Consider the following 9,291-nt stretch of genomic DNA (forward strand, 5'->3'; position numbering starts at 1 on the left):
TTTTTTTCTTTTCCCCGCTTTCGTTGCCGAGCCCGGGCTGGGCTCCGGCTCACGGACGAGCGAAACCCATCCAACACCGCTGAGGGTGCGCCAGCGGCCGCTCCAAACCGCCGCGCCTTTGTTCGGCCCCGCGGGTCCCCTCTCTGACCCGGGCGAAAGCCACCGAGAAGCCAGACGGACCCCTGCCCAGCCGCCTGGCGGGTGGCTTGGAGCAGCCGCTCGGCAGCGCTGCCCTGGGAGTGCTCGGCGTCGCTTGTTCCCTCATATACGGAACTGGAGGGCCGTCAGCTCCGCGAGCGCACAACCAGCCGACCTCCGCCCAGCGGCAGGTCGCAGAAATCACGCCGGCTTGTACGATGACGTAGGCGGAGGCAGAGCGCAACAGCGACCCCTTGGCGACAAGCGCGATCTCCGCGGAGAGCACGTCTACTCGCCGAGGGAGAGCACGTCTACTCGCCGAGGGAGAGCACGTCTACTCGCCGAGGGAGAGCACGTCTACTCGCCCAGGGAGAGCACGTCTACTCGCCCAGGGAGAGCACGTCTACTCGCCCAGGGAGAGCACGTCTACTCGCCCAGGGAGAGCACGTCTACTCGCCCAGGGAGAGCACGTCTACTCGCCCAGGGAGAGCACGTCTACTCGCCCAGGGAGAGCACGTCTACTCGCCGAGGGAGAGCACGTCTACTCGCCCAGGGAGAGCACGTCTACTCGCCCAGGGAGAGCACGTCTACTCGCCCAGGGAGAGCACGTCTACTCGCCGAGGGAGAGCACGTCTACTCGCCCAGGGAGAGCACGTCTACTCGCCGAGGGAGAGCACGTCTACTCGCCGAGGGAGAGCACGTCTACTCGCCGAGGGAGAGCACGTCTACTCGCCGAGGGAGAGCACGTCTACTCGCCGAGGGAGAGCACGTCTACTCGCCGAGGGAGAGCACGTCTACTCGCCGAGGGAGAGCACGTCTAACTCCCGCCTGAGGGAGAGCACGGGGGGGGGGGGACAAAGACAGGCGGCAGCAGCTTCGGTGAACGTCACCCGGGAGGCGACCGGGGCTGTCCCGGGGCAGTCCCGGGAAGCCGGCGTCCGACACAGGGAACCGTCAGCTGCCGGACCGGGGCGAATCCCCGCGGCCACGGCAGGGGTGGGGGCTCGAAGACAGCCGGCAGCCGCTTCGGTGAACGTCACCCGGGAGGAGACTGGGGCCCTCCCGGGACCGTCCCGGGAAGACGACGTTCGGCACGAGATCCCGGCCGCGGCCGGACCGGCTCGAAGCCTCGCGGTCCCGGCAGCAGCCGGAGCCGCTCGCCGCCTCGGGCTCCCGGCCCCCTACAGATCCGGCGACTCGTTCGCGGGCGGCGGGGGGAGGCAGTGGAGGGGGTGCGGGGAGAAGCGGCAGCGGAGGCGGAGGGGGGGGGGCTCGAAGACAGCCGGCAGCCGCTTCGGTGAACGTCACCCAGGAGGCGATCGGGGCCGTCCCGGGATGCCGGCTTCCGGCACGGGGTCCCGGCCGCGGCCGGACCGGCTCGTATCCCCGCGGCTCCGGCAGGGGGGGGGGGGGCTCGAAGACAGCCGGCAGTCGCCTCGGTGAACGTCACCCGGCCGGCGACCGCGGCCGTTCCGGGGCCGTCCCGGGAAGCCTGCGACAGGCACGGGGTCCCAGCCGCGGCCGGACCGACTCGAAGCCCCGCGGCCCCGGCACGGGGGAGGCCCAAAGACTGGCGGCAGCCGCTTCGCTGAACGTCACCCGGGAGGCGACCGGGACCGGCCCGGGAAGCCATCGTCCGGCCCGGGATCCCGGCCGCGGCCGGACCGGCTCGAATCCCCGCGGCCCCGGCACGGGGGAGGCCCAAAGACTGGCGGCAGCCGCTTCGCTGAACGTCACCCGGCCGGCGACCGGGGCCGTCCCGGGGCCGTCCCGGGATGCCGGCTTCCGGCACGGGGTCCCGGCCGCGGCCGGACCGGCTCGAATCCCCGCGGTCCCGGCAGCAGCCGGAGCCGCTCGCCGTTCGGGCTCCCGGCACCCTACAGATCCGGCGACTCGTTCGCGGGCGGCGGGGGGAGGCAGTGGAGGGGGTGCGGGCAGAAGCGGCCGCGGAGGCGGAGGGGGGGGGGGGGCTCGAAGACAGCCGGCAGCCGCTTCGGTGAACGTCACCCGGGAGGCGACCGGGACCGGCCCGGGAAGCCATCGTCCGGCCCCGGATCCCGGCCGCGGCCGGACCGGCTCGAAGCCCCGCGGCCCCGGCACGGGGGAGGCCCAAAGACTGGCGGCAGCCGCTTCGCTGAACGTCACCCGGCCGGCGACCGGGGCCGTCCCGGGGCCGTCCCGGGATGCCGGCTTCCGGCACGGGGTCCCGGCCGCGGCCGGACCGGCTCGAATCCCCGCGGTCCCGGCAGCAGCCGGAGCCGCTCGCCGTTCGGGCTCCCGGCACCCTACGGATCCGCCGACTCGTTCGCCGGCGGCGGGGGGAGGCAGTGGAGGGGGTGCGGGCAGAAGCGGCAGCGGAGGCGGAGGGGGGGGGGGCTCGAAGACAGCCGGCAGCCGCTTCGGTGAACGTCACCCGGCCGGCGACCGGGGCCGTCCCGGGGCCGTCCGGGGATGCCGGCTTCCGGCACGGGGTCCCGGCCGCGGCCGGAGCGGCTCGAATCCCCGCGGTCCCGGCAGCAGCCGGAGCCGCTCGCCGTTCGGGCTCCCGGCACCCTACAGATCCGGCGACTCGTTCGCCGGCGGCGGGGGGAGGCAGTGGAGGGGGTGCGGGGAGAAGCGGCAGCGGAGGCGGAGGGGGGGGGGGGGCTCGAAGACAGCCGGCAGCCGCTTCGGTGAACGTCACCCGGGAGGCGACCGGGACCGGCCCGGGAAGCCATCGTCCGGCCCGGGATCCCGGCCGCGGCCGGACCGGCTCGAATCCCCGCGGCCCCGGCACGGGGGAGGCCCAAAGACTGGCGGCAGCCGCTTCGCTGAACGTCACCCGGCCGGCGACCGGGGCCGTCCCGGGGCCGTCCCGGGATGCCGGCTTCCGGCACGGGGTCCCGGCCGCGGCCGGACCGGCTCGAATCCCCGCGGTCCCGGCAGCAGCCGGAGCCGCTCGCCGTTCGGGCTCCCGGCACCCTACAGATCCGGCGACTCGTTCGCCGGCGGCGGGGGGAGGCAGTGGAGGGGGTGCGGGCAGAAGCGGCCGCGGAGGCGGAGGGGGGGGGGGGGCTCGAAGACAGCCGGCAGCCGCTTCGGTGAACGTCACCCGGGAGGCGACCGGGACCGGCCCGGGAAGCCATCGTCCGGCCCCGGATCCCGGCCGCGGCCGGACCGGCTCGAAGCCCCGCGGCCCCGGCACGGGGGAGGCCCAAAGACTGGCGGCAGCCGCTTCGCTGAACGTCACCCGGCCGGCGACCGGGGCCGTCCGGGGGCCGTCCCGGGATGCCGGCTTCCGGCACGGGGTCCCGGCCGCGGCCGGAGCGGCTCGAATCCCCGCGGTCCCGGCAGCAGCCGGAGCCGCTCGCCGTTCGGGCTCCCGGCACCCTACAGATCCGGCGACTCGTTCGCCGGCGGCGGGGGGAGGCAGTGGAGGGGGTGCGGGGAGAAGCGGCAGCGGAGGCGGAGGGGGGGGGGGGCTCGAAGACAGCCGGCAGCCGCTTCGGTGAACGTCACCCGGGAGGCGACCGGGACCGGCCCGGGAAGCCATCGTCCGGCCCGGGATCCCGGCCGCGGCCGGACCGGCTCGAATCCCCGCGGCCCCGGCACGGGGGAGGCCCAAAGACTGGCGGCAGCCGCTTCGCTGAACGTCACCCGGCCGGCGACCGGGGCCGTCCCGGGGCCGTCCCGGGATGCCGGCTTCCGGCACGGGGTCCCGGCCGCGGCCGGACCGGCTCGAATCCCCGCGGTCCCGGCAGCAGCCGGAGCCGCTCGCCGTTCGGGCTCCCGGCACCCTACAGATCCGGCGACTCGTTCGCGGGCGGCGGGGGGAGGCAGTGGAGGGGGTGCGGGCAGAAGCGGCCGCGGAGGCGGAGGGGGGGGGGGGGCTCGAAGACAGCCGGCAGCCGCTTCGGTGAACGTCACCCGGGAGGCGACCGGGACCGGCCCGGGAAGCCATCGTCCGGCCCCGGATCCCGGCCGCGGCCGGACCGGCTCGAAGCCCCGCGGCCCCGGCACGGGGGAGGCCCAAAGACTGGCGGCAGCCGCTTCGCTGAACGTCACCCGGCCGGCGACCGGGGCCGTCCCGGGGCCGTCCCGGGATGCCGGCTTCCGGCACGGGGTCCCGGCCGCGGCCGGACCGGCTCGAATCCCCGCGGTCCCGGCAGCAGCCGGAGCCGCTCGCCGTTCGGGCTCCCGGCACCCTACGGATCCGCCGACTCGTTCGCCGGCGGCGGGGGGAGGCAGTGGAGGCGGTGCGGGGAGAAGCGGCAGCGGAGGCGGAGGGGGGGCGGGGGGGGACGATAGTGGCGGGGGGCGGGGGGTGCTCGAAGGCAGCCGGCAGCCGGTTCGGTGAACATTCGCCGGGGCGGGGGGGCGACCTGTCCGTGCCCGGGGCAGCCCCGGGAAGCCGGCAGCCAGCACGGGGTCCCGGCAGCACCTGTTCCCTGCCCTGGGACTTGCCGTGCCCGGCGGCCGGTTGCCGGGTGGGGGGAGCGATGAGAGGCGGGGCGCAGCGGCCGGGGCAGCGCCGGGCCGCAGCGGGGGGCTGGGCGGGTGGGGTAGGCGTCGAGCGGCAAGCCCTCGGCTGCAGCGAATGTTCGGCGGTGCGGGGCGGGGGGGGGACGGGACGACACGTTGGGGGCGCCGAGTCCGAGCCACCCCCGGCCCCAGGGGCGGCCGGAGGGGGGAGGCCGGTGCCTGGCCCTGGGAGCTGCTGGGCGCCGGATGGCCGAGGGTGCGTCAGAAGCCGCCCGAGCGGTCGAGCAGGTCCTCCAGAAAGGCCTAGGGTGGCTTCGAGGGCCCCGGGAGCAGTCGAGGGAGGCCTCCAGGCAGGTCTGGAGTGGATGGGAGGCCTTCCAAAGCAGACAAGGGAGGCTGCCAGCGGGGCCTAGGCTGGCACTGCAGCCTGTAAATGGTTGGGGGGGGGGCCTCTGGTGCGGCCTGGAGTCTCTGGGTGGCGTCCAGAGAGGTGCAAAAGATCCTCTGGTGCGGCCTGTGGTGGCGGAGAAGCCTGCAGAGCGTGCGGGGGAGGCTTCCGGTGCGGCCTGGGGTGGGTCGGAAGCCTGCAGAGCGTGCGGGAGAGGCTTCTGGTGCGGCCTGGGGTGGCTGAGAAGCCTGCAGAGCGTGCGGGAGAGGCTTCTGCTGCGGCCTGGGGTGGCTGAGAAGCCTGCAGAGCGTGCGGGAGAGGCTTCTGCTGCGGCCTGGGGTGGGTCAGAAGCCTACAGAGCGTGCGGGGGAGGCTTCTGGTGCGGCCTGGGGTGGCTGAGAAGCCTGCAGAGCGTGCGGGAGAGGCTTCTGTTGGGGCCTGGGGTGGCTGAGAAGCCTGCAGAGCGTGCGGGGGAGGCTTCTGCTGCGGCCTGGGGTGGCTGAGAAGCCTGCAGAGCGTGCGGGGGAGGCTTCTGCTGCGGCCTGGGGTGGCTGAGAAGCCTGCAGAGCGTGCGGGGGAGGCTTCTGGTGCGGCCTGGGGTGGCTGAGAAGCCTGCAGAGCGTGCGGGGGAGGCTTCTGGTGCGGCCTGGGGTGGGACGGAAGCCTGCAGAGCGTGCGGGGGAGGCTTCTGGTGCGGCCTGGGGTGGGACGGAAGCCTGCAGAGCGTGCGGGGGAGGCTTCTGGTGCGGCCTGGGGTGGGTCGGAAGCCTGCAGAGCGTGCGGGAGAGGCTTCTGCTGCGGCCTGGGGTGGGTCGGAAGCCTGCAGAGCGTGCGGGAGAGGCTTCTGTTGGGGCCTGGGGTGGCTGAGAAGCCTGCAGAGCGTGCGGGAGAGGCTTCTGGTGCGGCCTGGGGTGGCTGAGAAGCCTGCAGAGCGTGCGGGAGAGGCTTCTGCTGCGGCCTGGGGTGGCTGAGAAGCCTGCAGAGCGTGCGGGAGAGGCTTCTGCTGCGGCCTGGGGTGGCTGAGAAGCCTGCAGAGCGTGCGGGAGAGGCTTCTGCTGCGGCCTGGGGTGGCTGAGAAGCCTGCAGAGCGTGCGGGAGAGGCTTCTGGTGCGGCCTGGGGTGGCTGAGAAGCCTGCAGAGCGTGCGGGAGAGGCTTCTGCTGCGGCCTGGGGTGGCTGAGAAGCCTGCAGGGCGTGCGGGAGAGGCTTCTGCTGCGGCCTGGGGTGGGTGGGAAGCCTGCAGAGCGTGCGGGGGAGGCTTCTGGTGCGGCCTGGGGTGGCTGAGAAGCCTGCAGAGCGTGCGGGAGAGGCTTCTGGTGCGGCCTGGGGTGGCTGAGAAGCCTGCAGAGCGTGCGGGGGAGGCTTCTGGTGCGGCCTGGGGTGGCTGAGAAGCCTGAAGAGCGTGCGGGAGAGGCTTCTGCTGCGGCCTGGGGTGGCTGAGAAGCCTGCAGAGCGTGCGGGAGAGGCTTCTGCTGCGGCCTGGGGTGGCTGAGAAGCCTGCAGAGCGTGCGGGAGAGGCTTCTGCTGCGGCCTGGGGTGGCTGAGAAGCCTGCAGAGCGTGCGGGAGAGGCTTCTGCTGCGGCCTGGGGTGGCTGAGAAGCCTGCAGAGCGTGCGGGAGAGGCTTCTGCTGCGGCCTGGGGTGGGTGGGAAGCCTGCAGAGCGTGCGGGGGAGGCTTCTGCTGCGGCCTGGGGTGGCTGAGAAGCCTGCAGAGCGTGCGGGGGAGGCTTCTGGTGCGGCCTGGGGTGGCTGAGAAGCCTGAAGAGCGTGCGGGAGAGGCTTCTGGTGCGGCCTGGGGTGGCTGAGAAGCCTGCAGAGCGTGCGGGGGAGGCTTCTGGTGCGGCCTGGGGTGGCTGAGAAGCCTGAAGAGCGTGCGGGAGAGGCTTCTGGTGCGGCCTGGGGTGGCTGAGAAGCCTGCAGAGCGTGCGGGGGAGGCTTCTGCTGCGGCCTGGGGTGGCTGAGAAGCCTGCAGAGCGTGCGGGAGAGGCTTCTGCTGCGGCCTGGGGTGGCTGAGAAGCCTGCAGAGCGTGCGGGAGAGGCTTCTGCTGCGGCCTGGGGTGGGTCGGAAGCCTGCAGAGCGTGCGGGAGAGGCTTCTGGTGCGGCCTGGGGTGGGTCGGAAGCCTGCAGAGCGTGCGGGAGAGGCTTCTGGTGCGGCCTGGGGTGGGTCGGAAGCCTGCAGAGCGTGCGGGAGAGGCTTCTGCTGCGGCCTGGGGTGGGTCGGAAGCCTGCAGAGCATGCGGGGGAGGCTTCTGGTGCGGCCTGGGGTGGGTCGGAAGCCTGCAGAGCTTGCGGGGGAGGCTTCTGGTGCGGCCTGGGGTGGGTCGGAAGCCTGCAGAGCTTGCGGGGGAGGCTTCTGCTGCGGCCTGGGGTCTCTGGGTGGCCTCTAGAGAGGTGCAAAAGACCCTCTGGGTTGGGCTGGGGTGGCTCTTGGACCCCTGCCACACAGTGGAGAGAGGCCTCCGGCCCGCCACCTGTGTCCCTGTGTGCCTGAGTGCCTGTGTCCCTGTGTCCCTGTGTCCCTGTGTCCCTGAGTGCCTGAGTGCCTGTGTCCCTGTGTCCCTGTGTCCCTGAGTGCCTGAGTGCCTGAGTGCCTGTGTCCCTGTGTCCTTGTGTCCCTGTGTCCCTGTGTCCCTGTGTGCCTGAGTGCCTGTGTCCCTGTGTCCCTGTCTGTGTACCTGTGTGCGAGAGTGTCCGGCACGCCACCCAGCGGCGGCGGGCAAGCAGGTAGGCGGGGTGGGCGGGCCGGCGAGGGCCAGTGTGAGTTTGGGGGGTGGGAGGGGAGGCGGCAGCTGGAAGCGTCAGAGGAGGGGGCGTGGCTCCGGCTGGCCCCGGGAGCAGGTTCCCGGGACCGGGACCGGCTGGACCCGGCGGGTGGTTGATCCCGGGGCGGGGGGCAGAGGCGGGCGGGAAGCGGCAGCTGCGTGTGCGGCGGGGGGGTGGAGGGCGAACCGCGGCGGGAAGCGGATGCTTCAGAGCAGGTTACGGGGGCGGGGACGGACGACACCACCTGTCCCCCGCCCCGGGACGGGCTGGACACCCGGCGCCCTGGACCCGGCGCCGTGTACCCGCCGCCGCCCCCGCCGCCGCCCCCCCTCCGCCACCCCGGGACCCCGACGTTTTTTGGCGCCCGCGCCTTTTTTTGCTCCCCGCCTGCCCGCGCTGCCCCCGGGCCCTCCCCCGGGGCGGGGCGGGAGGGAGGGACGGACGGACGGACGGGTAGCCGGGGATCTCCGAGCGCGCGCCACCAGACCGAGGCGGGTCCCGGCGGCGGCGGCGGCGGCGGCGGCGGCGGCGGCGGCAGCAGCAAGCGACGGCGGGGGGGGCAGGCTAGGGAGAGAGGGGGAGCGGCATGCGGTAGGGCTGGGGGGTTTGTTTCGGGGGGGAGGGGTGGGGGGGGGGTGGCAGCGGTCAGCGGGAGAGCGGGGAGAGGGGGGGAGCGGCATGCGGTAGGGCTGGGGTGTTTTTGGGGTGGTGGGCGTTGGGGGGATTAGCGGGGGCGGGCGGGCAGCCGAGCCAAGCGGCAAGCCGGGGGGCGGGCGAGGGCGGCTTTAGGGCCGGAGGAGCGGCGAGCGCAACCTCCCCCGTGCAGGCTCCAGCGTGGAGAGCAGCAAGTTTTTGGGGACGGGGGACGACGGACGGGAGGGGCAAGCGGCGAGAGGCTAGCTGCGGCAAGGGGCAACCGGCACGGCCGCCCTAACAGCGCCGCCTCGGTCGCAGGGGTTAGAGAGCAGCCGGGCAGCCCGGGAGGGAAGCGGGCAGCCCGCGAAGGGGGGAAGGGGGGGGCTCCGCGCAAACCGCTAACGGGAGCCGGGGGGTGTGTGGGGGGGGGCGGTGGTGGCCGCGGCAAGAGGCAACGGCAGGCGGGGGGGCTCCGCGCAAAACCGGCAGCGGGGGGGGGGCGGGGGGTAACGGCAAGAGGCAACGGCGGGAAGGGGGGGGCTCCGCGCAAACCGGCAGCGGGGGGGGGGGGGGCGGGGGTAGCGGCAAGAGGCAACGGCGGGAAGGGGGGGCTCCGCGCAAACCGGCAGCGGGGGGGGGGCGGGGGGTTAGCGGCAAGAGGCAACGGCGGGAAGGGGGGGGCTCCGCGCAAACCGGCAGCGGGGGGGGGCGGGGGTAGCGGCAAGAGGCAACGGCGGGAAGGGGGGGCTCCGCGCAAACCGGCAGCGGGGGGGGGCGGGGGTAGCGGCAAGAGGCAACGGCGGGGGAAGGGGGGCTCCGCGCAAACCGGCAGCGGGGGGGGGGGGGGCGGGGGTAGCGGCAAGAGGCAACGGCGGGAAGGGGGGGCTCCGCGCAAACCGGCAGCGG

Source organism: Melanerpes formicivorus, unplaced genomic scaffold (assembly GCF_026170545.1).
Source record: "Melanerpes formicivorus ecotype bairdi unplaced genomic scaffold, bMelFor1.0.p_v2 SCAF_272, whole genome shotgun sequence".
Classification (NCBI taxonomy): domain Eukaryota; kingdom Metazoa; phylum Chordata; class Aves; order Piciformes; family Picidae; genus Melanerpes; species Melanerpes formicivorus.